We start from the raw sequence: 16,040 nt of genomic DNA, 5'->3' as shown, positions 1-16,040 counted from the left end.
CAAATACCACCACACCAACAAGCAGCCTTGTTTATTTGTTTATTTATAACATTAGAGAAGAGCCGGCTATTGGATGGTTGCCTAGCGGACAGTCACCATGTATAACAGACACTTGACTGTGTGTAATGGACACTCCACCATGCCGGCAGGCGCTTTAGGGCTCTGAATACCTTTCAGTCAGTATCCTGCCAAGGCTCTGGAACACCTGGTGGTGTGGGCATATCCCTGAACATTAAACAGTAGCACTGGCGTGCAAGGAGCAAGGTGGCATATTTGGGCTGTAGGTTGTGCGCAAGTCCCCACCCTCCCAACCCCAGTCATCTTTGTTTCTAAAGAAAACAGTTCTGCAAGATCCTTGCTGTATCTTCCTAATCTTCTGAGCATTCCATTCCTCCTTCCTTCCTTCAAACATGATCAGCACTGGTTATAACAAGCACTCGAAACCCCAGCTAAGACTTCCTCACACGTGACTCAAAGGCAAACATTTGTCTTTATAACTTGCGGTTATGATTAAATCTGTTAGATTCATTTTGCCATCCTTTTCTTTACAGTTTCCCCGGGACCACACTGGCGTCTTACATGTGACAAGCAATCAATTAATGTTGATTTAACTGAACAAATAAAGTGCAGGACAGATGCTATCTGTGGGTAGCCTTGAAACAGCTTAGCTTCTGCTGACATTATGTGAAGCTAATAAATACTCAAAGTCCAAGTTCCTGACTTCTGGAAATGGAAATACTTCTACAAAGTTACTTAAAAACAAAGACAAGATGCTTCTGAGGACCACTGTTCTAACAAAAAAAAGAACATTCCAGTAGCACCATGACGTCTGACCCCCATGGCATTGTGGAAAAGCCACTGACATTCTGGGTTGACCAGAGAGATGAAGCTTCTCAAAAATGAGGCTGGCCTTAAATAAATGCATTTGATCTCACTATCCATTTTCTCCTTTGGCATACAGTGAGCATTTTAACTGCTCACTGACTCAGGAGGTTACGGCTCTTCAGTAACATGAATCCTGTTTTGCAAATTAAGGCACATTGCCCAATAAGGTGACAGAGCAACTACTGCTAATGTAGTGTGTGTGTGTGTGTGTGTGTGTGTGTGCAGTGCTAGTGATAAGGTCCATGCTTCTCATGACTTCATCTTCTTCTTGCACACGAGGCAAGCATTCTTGCACAGAACTGCCTCTACAGCCCAGATGCTGTATTCTTAAACAGCATGGAGAACGGGTGTTCCTATCACAAAAATGCTCTTCGCGTCAGGTGATGTCTTTGCCACTTAGATTTAACCCATTTTACAGCAGGAGTATACTCTAAGCGGGTTGCAAACAACAAGCACGATGCTGTCTGTTCGTTAAAGAAGTGTTGAGTTTCTCTACGGATTTCAGATGCCTTTACCGCTAGGTTGAATACAAGCAGAAGACAAAGTTGAAAGCTCCAGGAGGTTGAAACCTCAACTGAGTTTTTCTACTTAAGAAACAACACAAGGAGTTTTTCAGAATGCTTATAACTGGCATCTGGGGAGCTCTGATGAAAGTTGGTAAGTTTGGAAGAGCTGATGGACTATGGAGGAAAGGGGCTATGAAAAGATTTAAGCTTGATAAGATCATGCTTTTCTAAAAAGTTTCTTGTGCATGGTGTATGTATGTATGTATGTATGTATGTATGCTTGTTCATATGTGTACAGATATGAGGAGGCCATAGGTCAACCTTGGGTATAGCTCTTCAGAAGCCAGCCACCATGGTTTTTGAAGCAGGGTCTCTCACTGGGATTAGAGGCTTGCAGAACAGGCTAGGCCGATTGGTCAAGATACACACACACACACACACACGCACACGCACACGCACACGCACATCTACATACATATAGACTCTTCTGTGCTGGGATTATAAGTATGTACCTGTCATGGGGCTGGGACCACGGGTGTCTATTTGTACATGGAACTGAAATCACAGATATGCACCTGTCCATGGGTGCTGGGATCACAGAAAGGCACCTGTGCATGGGCTGGGATCATGGTCGTCCTCACATTAGCATAGCAGACATTTTACAGACTGAGCCATCTCCCCAGCCCTGAGGTTCATCCTTGCTATGCTCCGGGAGAGCCAACACTCCACATCAGCCACACTTGTAATCTCAAGTTTAAAACCATTGAAAAGGTTTTTAAAATGCTATTTTTAACCAATATGTCCCCAAATCACTTTAACCAGTAATCATGGCAGGAAGTTTTGATGAGATATTTCCTTTGTGTAATGCTATGTCTTAGAAATAGACCACTGCTTCCTCTTCTAAGACATTCCAGTCGAGTCATGGCGGGCGGTGGGGGCTACCGTGTTGAATGGTACAATCTTAGAACGCAGAAGGACTCACATCTTCACTTACGCTGTCCTGCTCAGACCCAGGAATATTGCAGAGTGACTTTGTATGGCCCTGACACTGAAATGCTCTGTGCAGTAGCAGGGGACCATCTCACAAGATGGCATTCTAGCTTGGACTGCTCCAAAGCAGGTTAGGTAGAGCTCATTCAAGTCAGAATTCCTAGCCACTCCAGACAAACCAGACCAGTTCACAAACTTTATCTTTAAGATCCCTTCCAAATCAGGTCATTCCTAGCTCTGTGTCTTTAGTGCTTAAGTAATTAAAACAAAGCAGGAGCCCACGTCATCTGAGGGATCAAGATTGATTTGCTGACTAAAGCCATATCCACTATCTGAACTCCCAATAAACAGGCATGAAGCTCATTTATATACAGACATTTACAAAGAACCCAGTATGTACCCAGAGCTCCTCCCGAACCTATGAGTTCACTAGTCAGCAAAACAGTCACTCCTTGATCTTACTCGCCAGCCAAAGCACTGGGTTATCCAAAGGTATCAAAGGCATATTCTTAAGGACCTGGCATCTATATGGCAAAGGAAAGGCATAAGGAGTTAGACCAAATTATGTTCTAGGATTCAGAGGACAGAAAATATAGATTATAAAGTCCCAAAAGAAAAAGCAAGAAGGGGACAGGTGTGCGTGCTTTTGGACGTACACATTATAAGTAGCCAATCATGTCTATGCTGTTAACTGTTTATTTGCTCTGAGCTAATCTTTGCTCTAGATGTAATCCAAAGTCGAGACTCACTATCCTGGTGTATAGAGTGCGAGAAAGGAAGAAAAGCCTCAATAACGTAAGTCTCAGGGATACAGATGGCCGTTGGCCAGAGGAACAAAGCTAAGTCGCCTTTGCTTCCCTTCCCTGTGTGGTTTGATGACTACAGATTACATTTAAGATTCAATTCCTGACTCTGGCAATTGGCCTCTGGAAGTCACTGGTGTCATGGGCCCAATTCTGGTTTCGAAAAACCTTTAAGAGCACTAACCTCAGTTCCTTTCAGAGAACAAACACCACAAAGCTGCACAAAGCAGCCCACACTTCTCTGGTCACATTGAGCTCACGGCCACAGGGAAACAAGCGTAGTTCTTGTAGCAAAACCTGAAGTCTCCTATTGCTTCCTTCCCATCATCCATTTCCTGACTCCAGAGCACTTCATCTGCAGGCTCTCTAGCTTCGTCTCATTGGGCAAAGAGGAGCCTTTGTTTCTTTCAGTGTTGGCTTCTGTGTGGTGGAGCCAAAGCTGATTGCATAAGGCTGCAGTGAGAAACTCAGTGCAAAGTCTGACATGGGAGGTGTATTCAGCCTGTGCTAGCTGATCTGGATGAATTCTTACCATTCTGACTGCACAAAGCATTTCCCTGACAGGGTCAGACTGAGAAATTACATGTGTCTACCAAACTCAGACCATGTCTTCTTTCCCAGAGGCCTGTGAGTTGAGTTTCTCTATCTTCTCGGGACTTGGGAGGAGTCACACGTGGTATTGCAATCTGAGGCAAGGGTATGGGTTGGAGTTCAGACCACATACTTAGTGTCAAACGGACACATGTTCATATTTTGGCATGCCCACTTACTTCCAGGTTTGGGAAAGCTGCATTTCCTAAGCTGTGGATCCTCAGGTAAAAATGTAGGCATTATATAAGACCTGTGCCCCAGGATTATTCACAAGATTAAAGGGGAATAGGGATTTAGCCCAGTACCTGCCACAATCAGGCAAGTGAAGTAGGGAAGACAGCAATGAAATCTGTCCAAGGTCCTAGCTGAGGCCACACCTCTGTTCTTCCTAGTCCCCATTCTGCCCTGTCACAGCAGGCTGCTGCCTTGCTGATGTTCAGGTGTCTCCAAGCCTTTGTTGCCTGAAACCTTTGTCTTGGCTGTTCCCTGGTGGGGTCATCTTTCTGGTTTTTCCTATAGCCACTCCCTGGGCTCCAGCTCCACCTATGCCTCTAAGAGGATCTTCTCTGACCAAATGTCTAGCTCGTGTCCTCAGGCCAATTTCCATAGCACATCACATCAAACGGGTCCTGTGAATTTCCTTTGATCCTTCATCATTGTCAATATTCATATTATCAAACATAAATTTGTTTGAATGGATCATAACATGCACATATACAAAAACACATCAGAAAAAGAGGATACACACATTTTTGTTTGTTTGTTTTTGGGGTTGTTTTTGTTTTTTCAAGAAGGGTTTCTCTGTGTAGCTTTGGAGCCTGTCCTAGAACTCACTCTGTAAATCAGGCTGGCCATGAACTCACAGAGATCTGCTTGCCTCTGCCTCCCAAGTGCTGGGATTAAGGGTGCGCCACCACTTGCATAAGGATACACACATTCTGACAAAATTAACTTTCCAACATAACCAACTCTCAGGCAGAGGTGAAAGAGCGAGTGCCCAGATCTGAGGACTCCTGCAAGCTCCAAAGTCACAGCCAGCCCTCTGTTGTCTCACAGGCATCCTGGCTGCCCCTCTCTGGGTCAGACATCAGGTCATGCCTCCCTGGTGATTCTGGTCTCTACCTCCTACTGATGGAGGAGGGACTTGTCAGCAATTTTTTCCCTTTTATCTCTGCTACCTACACTGGTCAGGCTTCCTGAGCCTGGAGAAAACTTGTAAATGTGATTGCCCTACCACCCCGAATTTCTTCCCTTCCTTCTTTTCCTTTCAATTCTTATCCTGTTGCCCACAACAGCTCTCTCTCTCTCTCTCTCTCTCTCTCTCTCTCTCTCTCTCACTAGTACTTAATGAACTCCTCTCTGGGTTTTTAAAGGGAAGCCTCTCTTTCCCTTTAAGGTCCTATCACGTCTCTGATAAAAGCCCGGATAATTGCTCTCACACCTCAAGACTGGATCGCAGCCGGCCTCTTGTCATGAGCTCTCTCTCCTAACAGCGCTTTTATTTTATTCCATTTCTGAAGAATTAGTCTTCACTTCTTTCTCTGTAATCCAATAGGACCTCCCTTTTCTTTCTGAAACCATGTTATTTTGCTTTGCTTTGCTGATTGTGCGTGTGTGCACACGTGTGTTCTTATGTGGGCACATGTTTCCCGGGGTGCATGTGTTGGTTAGAAAGTGGCCTGTGGGAGTCAGTTCTCTCCTGCTACCAGATGGGTCTGTGTGCGTGGAACTTGGGCTGTCGCTTTGACAGCAGGTGGCTTTTCCTGTTGAGTCACCCTCCCCTCTTCCCTTTTCTCTTTTATCATAACACTCCCCAGAGATGACCAGCAGCTCGACTCCTATAATCACGGATTGTTTTTGCCAGCTTCTCTGTATTGCTGCCATAGTCACACACAGCAGGTCTATCCATGGGGTTGGGAGTAGCAATAGCTTGTTCACTATCATTGTTGAGTAGTGCTCCAGTGCCTGACTCTACCGCCATCCCTCTAGGTCCTGACGGACAGGCATTGAGACTTCTGTATTTGATCATGATCTACCCCTAAGAAAAACACGTTTCATAAGAATAACAACCCATCCACCTATACTGCTGTGCTTAGCACCTGGGACATAATTAGCTTCCAACAACTGTTTGTTGAGTGAATATATTTAACTTATTGAATGCTTCATCTATACTAGGTTCTGGAGACTAAGGCACAAGCTTAGCTCTCAGGCCAAAGATCATATGTTCACTTGACTTTCTAACGTCCAGTGAAAATGAAAATCTTAGGCACTCATAAAAACAGCTAGTCTGCGGCCTTGTGGTTCACTCATCGCTGCCAAAGGTGAATTAGCTGGGTCAATGCTATAGTGCTCCCCCTGGTGGTGAGGACAGGAAAGAACTGGAGGACTGACCAACCCATCAGTGGCCATGGCCCAGACCCCAGGCTATGCCTTGGTCTGTCCCTACCATCCACCCCATCTACAACCTGATGGAGCGTGTGAAGGGACCTGACCGGTGGACCCAAAGCTGCAGGACCTCCACAACACAGGGCAGCAACTGGATAACAAAGAATCCCAGTGAGGGCCTAGCATTGATAGAGTAGTAGAAACAAGTTTCTTTGCAATGGATGCTTGCAGATAAAGATATATGGACAACGGGGTTTACAACTCGACTCACTGAGGCACACTGCAGCTTCCATGGCGAGATTTTAAATTTTTTCTATTCTGATCTTTTTCTCTTAAATTTTGTTTAATTTTCAATTGTTAAATTTTGTTTGGGGTAAGGGAAGGATTCCAGGACCAGAGGCAGATGTGACTAAGGGGAAATGAATGGGATCAAGACACATGATACAAAAGACACACAGAATAAATAAAAAGAAAGGTTTAAAAACAGCTAGTCTAAGAATCCGTGGGTGGGACAGAGTTTCTGTCTGGGTAAAAGTTAACAGACCTGGTAGGCAGACTGATTCCAGAAGATGACCTTGCACAAATCAACTGAAATGATTGGCCTAGGGGAGCTGACCATGGCCGTCAACTCTAAACAGACAAATAGGTCCGCACAAGTCATTCACCAACAGCCTCCTAACATAGTGGACCATGTATTTAGCTTGTGCAGAAGTCTCCACCAAGGCACATAGCACACAGACAGCTGCATCTGTGTCTCTGCAGCATGCTCACATAGAACACAGACAGCTGCACCTGTGTCTCTGCAGCATGGTCACATAGAACACAGACAGCTGTGCCTGTGTCTCTGCAGCATGGTCACATAGAACACAGACAGCTGCGCCTGTGTCTCTGCAGCATGGTCACATAGAACACAGACAGTTGCACACCTGTGTCTCTGCAGCATGGTCACATAGAACACAGACAGCTGCGCCTGTGTCTCTGCAGCCTGCTCACATAGAACACAGACAGCTGCGCCTGTGTCTCTGAAGCATGCTCACATAGCACACAGACAGCTGCGCCTGTGTCTCTGCAGCATGGTCACATAGAACACAGACAGCTGTGCCTGTGTCTCTGCAGCATGGTCACATAGCACACAGACAGCTGCGCCTGTGTCTCTGCAGCATGGGCACATAGAACACAGACAGCTGCACCTGTGTCTCTGTAGCATGGTCACATAGAACACAGACAGCTGCACATCTGTGTCTCTGCAGCATGGTCACATAGAACACAGACAGCTGCACATCTGTGTCTCTGCAGCATGGTCACATAGCACACAGACAGCTGCACATCTGTGTCACTGCAGCATGGTCACATAGAACACAGACAGCTGCACATCTGTGTCTCTGCAGCACTGTCACAGACTCCAAGTTGTGGACCCAGCTTAGTGGTCATCTGATAAACTGATAATGTGGTTGTATAAAATACAATGGAACTTTGTTCAACTATAAAGCATGGAACTATGCCATTTTGCAGGAAAGTGGATAGGACTGAAGATCACCATGTTAAGTGAACTAAAATAGATTCATAAAGACAAAATATTCTTATAGTGAAATGCAGATGTTATATATAAACATAGAGTAATTTCTGTATATTTCTCTCTATCAAATCTAATGTGACCTAATAAGCCTGACATGGACTAGTGAGACTCTTTGGAGAAGTAAGGGAGAGATGAGTGGGCATGGAGTGTGGGGGGATATGTTCACAGTATATGATTTTTTTTTTTTTTTTGGTTTTTCGAGACAGGGTTTCTCTGTGGTTTTGGAGCCTGTCCTGGAACTAGCTCTTGTAGACCAGGCTGGCCTCGAACTCACAGAGATCCACCTGCCTCTGCCTCCCGAGTGCTGGGATTAAAGGCGTGCGCCACCACCGCCCGGCTCACAGTATATGATTTATCCAAATGAAGAAGCTGCTGCTGCCTCAGCCCCACCAAGGGCACCACACCAACCCATGCTGCTGTGCACACACTCGTCGCTGAAAAGTTGCCCTGTTCATGGAATCCTTTTCTCCATGCAGCCATAGAAATCATTCATTCACTGCCCTTGTGGTGCTAAAGGCAGCAGTAGATTTCCACTACCTCTTTTTGCATCATCGAGAGCAGCGTACTTGAGGGGAAAAGCCAGACGACTCTCATCAACATTAGCAGAATTACCTTGGTGATCCCTGTGGGTGTGGACTCTATTTAATAGACCCCTGATGATGACCTGAACAACCCGAATGCTGCATGACCGTCAGGAGGAGAGGGGAGGACATGATCGAGGGGGACAGGGCAGAAGGACACAGTTGGCAGGGAAGGGACTGTGGCACAGGCCTTGCTTGCATGCCAAAGTGAAGGTTTAATGTTTAGTGCACCGAGAAGCTATTCACATACTCTGTGCATGAGAGGGACATAGTTTAAGAGCCCCGGGGATCAGTGTGCAACTAGAACAGTGTGTCACGGAAGCTGTGGCATTTGAGGAGAGGGTGAGAGCAGAATCTCAGGCTGTAGAGACAGGGACAGCAGGGAGAGGAGGAAGAATGGAGGGGAGATGGAGAAGGCATGAGAATGGCGTGTGGGGACAGGAGTGCAACATGCATGAAGAAATACATGAGAAAAGGTGGGGATTTGTTTTGGAGGGTCCATCTTTTTCCAGTTTCCAGGGACAGATCTTGGAGGGAGCACACACAAAAAAGCTGTTGCCAAGGAAATCCATGAGAACTGGAGATGAGATAAAAGACAGTTCCCTGTGGCTGGAGACCAGGTTAGAAACTACAGCCCAACAACAGATGAGATTGCTAATCAGCAAGGAGATCTAGGGCCTGGGGAGTTGAATAGAGAACTTATCAGCAGCAATTATTTTCAGAGAATAGGGTGGAAAACCCAGAATACAGACTGTGTATAGGCTACACAAGATTTTTCAAGGCAACGTCCCACAAACGGTGACCGTGGGCTTCACTGAAATTGATTTTGATAAGAACCTTGTCCTGTCAATCATGAGCAGCAACAAAGGCACAACTGATTGCCAGCCACTCTGTGGGCTGCTAGGTATTCGGAGTTCCACGGAGATCTTGACTACTTTAATCTTTCTACGCCACTCGAGGTTCAGAAAGGCAGAGAGATTAACTGGGGATGAAGTTTGAAAGTACCGTGAAATTGGAAAGTATTAAACGTGGAAATGCAATGAAAAGTCCTAATGAAACATATGGACTTTAGCTAAAAATAGTGAGTGGATTGTGGCCCATCAACTAATAATAAACAGATTTACCATACCAATGAAAGATTGTGGTAATAGAAAAAATTGTGTTGGGTCTATGAGTAGGTACTCTGTACATGGTAAGACTATAATTTTTGCTCAATGTTTCTATAAAACTAAAATTTCTCTTAAAATAGGAAGTTCTGGCTGAGAAGATAATATCTCAGTGAACAAAGTATTTGCCATATATTTACAAGGATCTGAGTTCACTCACCCGCACCCACTTAAAGAACTCTGTATGGTTCAAAACACTGGGTACCACAGCACCCCGGAGGCAGGAAAGAGAATTCCTGGAGCTTGCTCACCCATCAGTTAGCCAAAGTGGTAATCTGGTCACTGAGGCACTCTATCTTTAAGAAAAAAACTAAGGTAGAGTCTGATTGAGGAAGGCAGTCCCATTTTCTACAGTGTTGATTTTCTGCAAAGGGTTCCTAGAATAGGGATCATTCATATGAAGTCTAAGTACTCCTTAATGTTAATCAGTATCTGTATTACATCAGAATCCCCTTTGTAGAAAGCATGGATGACTGTACCCCATCACAGATCTGCTGGTTGTGAAAGTCTTGGGGTAGGAAATCAGGTCTGAACAAGTTTAGAATCTCTCTCTCTCTCTCTCTCTCTCTCTCTCTCTCTCTCTCTCTCTCTCTGTGTCTCTCTTTGTGTGTGTGTGTGTGTGTGTGTGTGTGTGTGTGTGTACCTCATGAATGCTACAGGTTGCTACTGCACTGAGCTTTTGCCCCACTTAGACACTTTACAAGCGTTTTGATTCACAAAATCGGCAGCTACTGTAAGCCATACTGGCTGAATGAACTGAGCAGTGGCAAGATGCTATGAAAATATAGAGATACTTAGTAAATTCTGCTAGCAGGACACGACAGCTGGAAAGTCAGTTTCTCCAGTGAGCCAGGCCACACCCAGGATGGCTGAGGCAGCTGATGGCCGTAAAGGTCTGTGATGCCCCCATGGAAACCAGGACCCAAAGCCTCGGGATGCTAGGGTCTACACCTGCCGTGCTTTGGTTCTTCAAGACTTCCGAATAGAGCCGTGTGTCTTTGATTCTATAGAACAGCATGAGACCAGAGTGGAACCTGAATGCTCTTCTCTAAAATCCATTCCGTTTGATGCCTATGACTATCATCTGGCTGAGACCCTCCAGCATTGGGAAGATTTTCTAATTGCCAAATCCTTTCCTCGTCATTCTTTCCTAACGTATGCCTTCTGCCCAACCCTCGACTGCCTTCTCTTCAGCTCTTCAGATCGGAGAGTCAGACTTTCGCATGAAGGGAGAGGCATAATTCCGAAGCCCTGGCTGGAGGGATCTGGAAAGGGGAGAGGATTTTCAAAAGTGAGAGACAGGAAAGAAACACAAGAGGGTAACACGGAACTTCAGAACTTATCCACAATCCTAAGATCTGCATTTGGATGCCGCGCTGGAATAAACATGTATACCTGTAATATTAGCGCTTTAAGTGGAAGAGACAGGAGGATCCTGTGAGGTCACAGGTCAGCTAGTCTAGATGAAATGGAGAGGAGCAGGATCAGTGGAAGACCCCAACAGCATCTTCTATTTCTTCGCTATAGTTCCATCTTTCCGGGAAGAAAACGGACAAATGTCATTCTTGTACAAGAGTGATATGTGCTCAGTCTGCGAGACCCGGGGAGGACAATCAGAAAGCCTGTACCTCCGGCTCACCCTGACTCAGACCAGCACTAGTTTCTATCTTAACTAGACACTTTGAGGCCTAATTCCTCCACCCCGCAAGAAATACCCCATTCCTCCTGTGGATCCAAGCTCTAGAAGTTGTTATTTTTCCTAACACTACATTTACGGAGTGATGGTAAGCAGAGAGATCCTCGTTTTTAATCATCTCACACTAAGCAAACTTTGATCTGAACTTTAGATCGGCACAGTTTCTACAGCCAATTAATAAAACTCGAGAGAAAAGAGGGGAGAGGGAGGGAAAAATACATAAACTTAAAAAACACAGTAAACCAAAAATTAAAAGTAATATGCTCTTGAAACTATAATCTTTGAATACCACACACACTCCCCTGAATCGGAGGAGTCAGGCATGGTGGCACACGCCTTTAATCCCAGCACTTGGGAGGCAAAGTCAGGTAGATCACCATGAGTTCGAGGCCAGCCTGGTCTACAGAATGAGTTTTAGGACAGCCAAATCTATATAGTGAGACTCTATCTCAAAATCCCAAACCAACAAAAAGCCAGGGTTCTTGGCTGAAACAGGGAGCATGAAGTATAATGATGGTTCTTCCCTCAGCAGACGTTAGGGAAACTTTCGGTTTCTAGGACCTCGCTAAAGGAATTCAGATGCCAGTTAGAAGGGGGGCTGCCACTGGCCATAGATAGTTTGAGACGTCACAGGACACTACATAGAATACATGTTATGATATTATGTCAAATGAAACAAAACATACATGATCACTTTGAAAGGAGATAAAGGAACAGACTTTTTAGTCTGGATTTATGTTATAAATAACTGACAAGAAAAACCTTTATCTTTTTAAATTTCCTCTAGCTAACCCATGCCAAAAAGAAGAGTAGACTTTCACCCAGGTACAACACCTAACAAAATGAATGTAGGCAATTGTAGTGGACGGTTATCCATGTCTGTCAAAGACAGAAAGGGAATGGCTGCTGATGGTTGGCACAACACAGACGCTGCCTGTGGGGCGGTCCTCCTAAGAACCAAGGGTTAATGTGACGATGTTGATTTCTAGGGAGTACCACTACCACATTAGACAATGCCAAGATAGCAGAAGCAGCAAAATCAGACTTGGAAATTCTCACGATGAGAGACGGGATCTTCAGCTCCCTAAACATCCAACAGCAAGCAGAAAGCAGGAGCAGAGGAAGCTGAATCCATCATCGATACATTGAAGGATGAGAGCGTGTGGAGCGTGGACCAAACCCTGGGTTCCATCCCAGGACGACACAAACCAGCTGTGCTGGGCACCCTTGTAAGTCTCAGAACTCAAACACTGCAGAAGAATCAGATCTTCAAAGGTAAACTCAGTTGCACAGCGATTTTGAGGAGAGCCTGAACTGCATAAGACTCTACCCCCCTCAGTATTCCTAAAATCCAGAGAGTCACGTTAATACATTTCAATACACACACCCTATTTGGGAAGTAATTGTTTTAGTTTTTAGTGAATTAATCAGAAAATATACGTGGGAAATCGACAGGATGTATGATACGAGAAGGCACTACCTTTTCAGATGCGATGATGCTATCCTGCCTTGTGTTTGAAAATCAGGTTCTTCTATTCAGAAATTCTTTGAGAGTAGGTTAAGACGGCTCAGTGGGAAAAGACACTTCACTTGCCAATCCATGATAATGTACATTTGATCCCTGGGCCCCACAAGGTGGAATGAGAGAATCATTGTCCTAATAAGGACATGCATACTCTGGCCTATGCATGTGTGTTCATGTTTTCCCATGTGAGTGCACACACACACACACACACACACAAACACACACACACACACACGTGCACATGATGAATAATTAAATAAATTTAAGTATTTAAAATGCATATGGATGTAATGTGGCTATTTCTGAGATTTAGCTATTTAGGGTAGCACTAGAGAAGGGCACACAGGTATGCTAAGACGGACAGAGCACAAGGCATGTTGGCTGATGGACACATAGCTCTCTTATACTGACCACTGACATGGATGCAGGCCAGCTATTTTCATAATTCAAAAACAGTTTTTTTTTGAGACAGGGTTTCTCTGTAGCTTTGGTGCCTGTCCTGGAGCTAGCTCTTGTAGACCAGGCTGGCCTCGAACTCCCCGAGATCCACCTGCCTCTGCCTCCCGAGTGCTGGGATTAAAGGCATGTGCCACCACCGCCCGGCTCAGATTTTTTTTAAAGGTAACATGTGACCTGATTCAAGGAGTAATTGTACATGGAGCTAAGGCTGGGAACATGGGTGGTCAGCTTCAGAGATAACAGATGAATGTCCCCACTGCATTCACTCACTCAACACCATATGTCTGTAACGGAAGTCATTGGGAAATTACCTTTTGAATGCTAGGTGCCTTGAGTCTTACTTTTTCTTTTCTTTTCCCTTTCCTTTTCTTTTTCCTTTTTTAGTTTCTTGAGACAGGGTTTCTCTGTAGCTTTGGAGCCTGTCCTGGAACTAGCTCTGTAGACCAGGCTGGTCTCAAACTCACAGAGATCCGCCTGCCTCTGCCTCCCGAGTGCTGGGATTAAAGGCGTGCGCCACCACCGCCGTGCCAAGTCTTACTTTTTCTATCTGTCATTTTTTAATTGAAAAAAAAAAAGTTCTTCAAGCAATATATTTGGCCACGTTTCTACCCTCCTTCATTTTCTCCCAGATCCTTGCCATCTCCCTACTCACCCAAGTTTGGTTCTCTGTCTTATCCGTCATTCTCTCCATCACCCACTCCTATGTATATGTGCAACCACAGACAAATTTGTGTGAATGTATGTGTAGGCTGGAGGTTAACCTGGGGGCTATCCTCAGGAAGGCCAGCCACCTCTTCTGAGGCAGGGTATCTTCTTGACCTAGCACTTATCAAGCAGGTTGGACTGGAAGGACAGTGAAACTCAACCATCTTGTCTCTGCCTCCCAGGCTCTGAGATTAAACACCTGGGTCACCATGCCTGTTATTTTTATGTAGGCTCTGGGAGTCAAACTCAGACAAGGCAGACACATTATCAACTGAGCCCAGACACTGGTCCACAGAACGATCGTGTTGTTGATGATACCAAAGCAGCTTTCTCAACAAATCATGGCATTAACCCAATTCATAACAGTGAGGTCTCTGCTCATTAAAGATTCGCCAGCCTCCTCACCAGCCCTGCTCATGGAGGTTGGTTGACAAGAAGTTAAACACAAAGACGTCAGCATTTCAACTCTCACTCAGCAGACACTTGGAGGCTTTCAGGAAGCCAGCCCTGCACATTGCATAACCATGGGGGAAGTGTCTGATCTAAGTGTCTGAATTCATTTTGACAGACCACGTCTTCAGACATTAGTTAACAATGGCTTGAAGTCTCAGTTTCCAAGACCGGGAGATGTCTTAGACATAAAGAGTTTGTTGAGACTACAAAAATCTCTTTAAAATATTACAGATGATCTGTAAATCTCTAAAATAAGTTTTCAGAGGTTTTTAAAACTTCATTTTAGGGGATGGAGAGATGGGGCAGTTTTTAAGAACACTACATGCCTTTCATGGTTGATTTTTTGCTTTATTTTTGGTTTGTTGTTATTGTTTGTTAACTTGACACAAGTTGGAGTTATGTGTGGAGAGGAATCTCAGCTGAGGAAATGCCTCTATCAGATTGCCTATAGACAAGTCTGTGGGGGCATTTTCTTAGCTAATGACTTAAGTGGGAGGGCCCAGCTCAATGTGCACGCTGCCCTGGCTAGGTAGTCCTGAGTAGTATAAGAAAGCAGGCTGAGCAAGCCACAAGGAGCAGCCAAGAGGAGCAAGCCATGAGAAGCTTCCTCCATGGCCTCTGCTGCAGCTTCTCTCTCAACTTTCCAACATCACAGACTGGAAACTAAAAGGTGAAATGAAGCCTTTCCTCTCCAACACGTTTTTTGTAAAAACAACAATAAAAACCCAACTAAGACCTACCCTTTCAGAGGACCCAGAATCCACAAGGTGGCTTACAACCATCTATATTCCGGGGGATACGACACCCTCTTCTGGCCTACATGGGTACCTGAACACATGTGTCCTACACACACACACACACACACACACACATGCACTATAACCATATATGTATTCATACACACACACACACACACACACACATATATAGTTATCTTGATAAAAGTTTTAGGGACTTAGGAATCATATAAATCGTAGTGACTAAGGTTCTTTGTTTTGAAATCAGCCTGTATTTTGACTTGTGGATCCCTTGTTTACTGAGTCTGGGACTTTGGAGAAGAACTTGGCTTCTCTGGTTTTCTGTCTATAAAATGTTGTCAATAGTATCTTCCTCTTGAATCTTGTGGTTGCTAGTGAAATACTCTATGGAGCTGTATTTGTTTCCTTGGCTCTTGGGAAATATACTAAAATGTTCAGCCAGCCATTAAAATACCTACTCCTTGTTATCAACAACAATCACAGTCCTTGTTACCAACAAAAATTACAGCCCATGTTATCAACAACAGCCCCAGCCCTTGTTATCAACAACAGTCACAGTCCTTGGTACCAACAACATCCACAGTCCTTGTTATCAACAACAGTACATTGCTTGTTACCAATAGTACAGTTTTTGTTATCAAGAACAGTCACAGTCCTTGTTATCAAAAACAGCCACAGTCCTTGTTACCAACAACAATCACAGTCCTTCATGTCAACAACCTGAGAACAAGCTATCTGGTTGCTATTACGCATTTCTGCACTAAATAACAAAAACCAAGCAATTTTCAGTGTATCTTTAACAGAACCTGGCAGTTGTGTAAAAGATTCACAAACTTGGTATCTTTATTTACGCATGTCTGCTCAGCTAGGTCAGTGTCCTCCTGGGCTCATTTTGAGGGGCACTGGTGTGTACTGCACACAGTCAAATTTAACATCAGGGAAGGGCAAGAAACAGAGTGTC

The 16,040-nt window shown here is 44.7% G+C and overlaps 1 protein-coding gene across 19 annotated transcripts in view; it reads right to left on the bottom strand.

Annotated features, from left to right (window-relative positions):
• The window catches only part of Cadps (calcium dependent secretion activator), a 437,227-nt gene that overhangs the window by 333,974 nt on the left and 87,213 nt on the right, over nucleotides 1-16,040 (bottom strand). The window lies entirely within an intron of this gene.

The sequence above is a fragment of the Microtus oregoni genome, unplaced genomic scaffold (genome assembly GCF_018167655.1).
Source record: "Microtus oregoni isolate MIOR12 unplaced genomic scaffold, Mior012 000013F_ref0000133, whole genome shotgun sequence".
NCBI classification, from domain to species: domain Eukaryota; kingdom Metazoa; phylum Chordata; class Mammalia; order Rodentia; family Cricetidae; genus Microtus; species Microtus oregoni.
The sequence above is the reverse complement of the archived record's forward strand: the minus strand, read 5'-3'. Positions and strand labels throughout refer to the sequence as shown.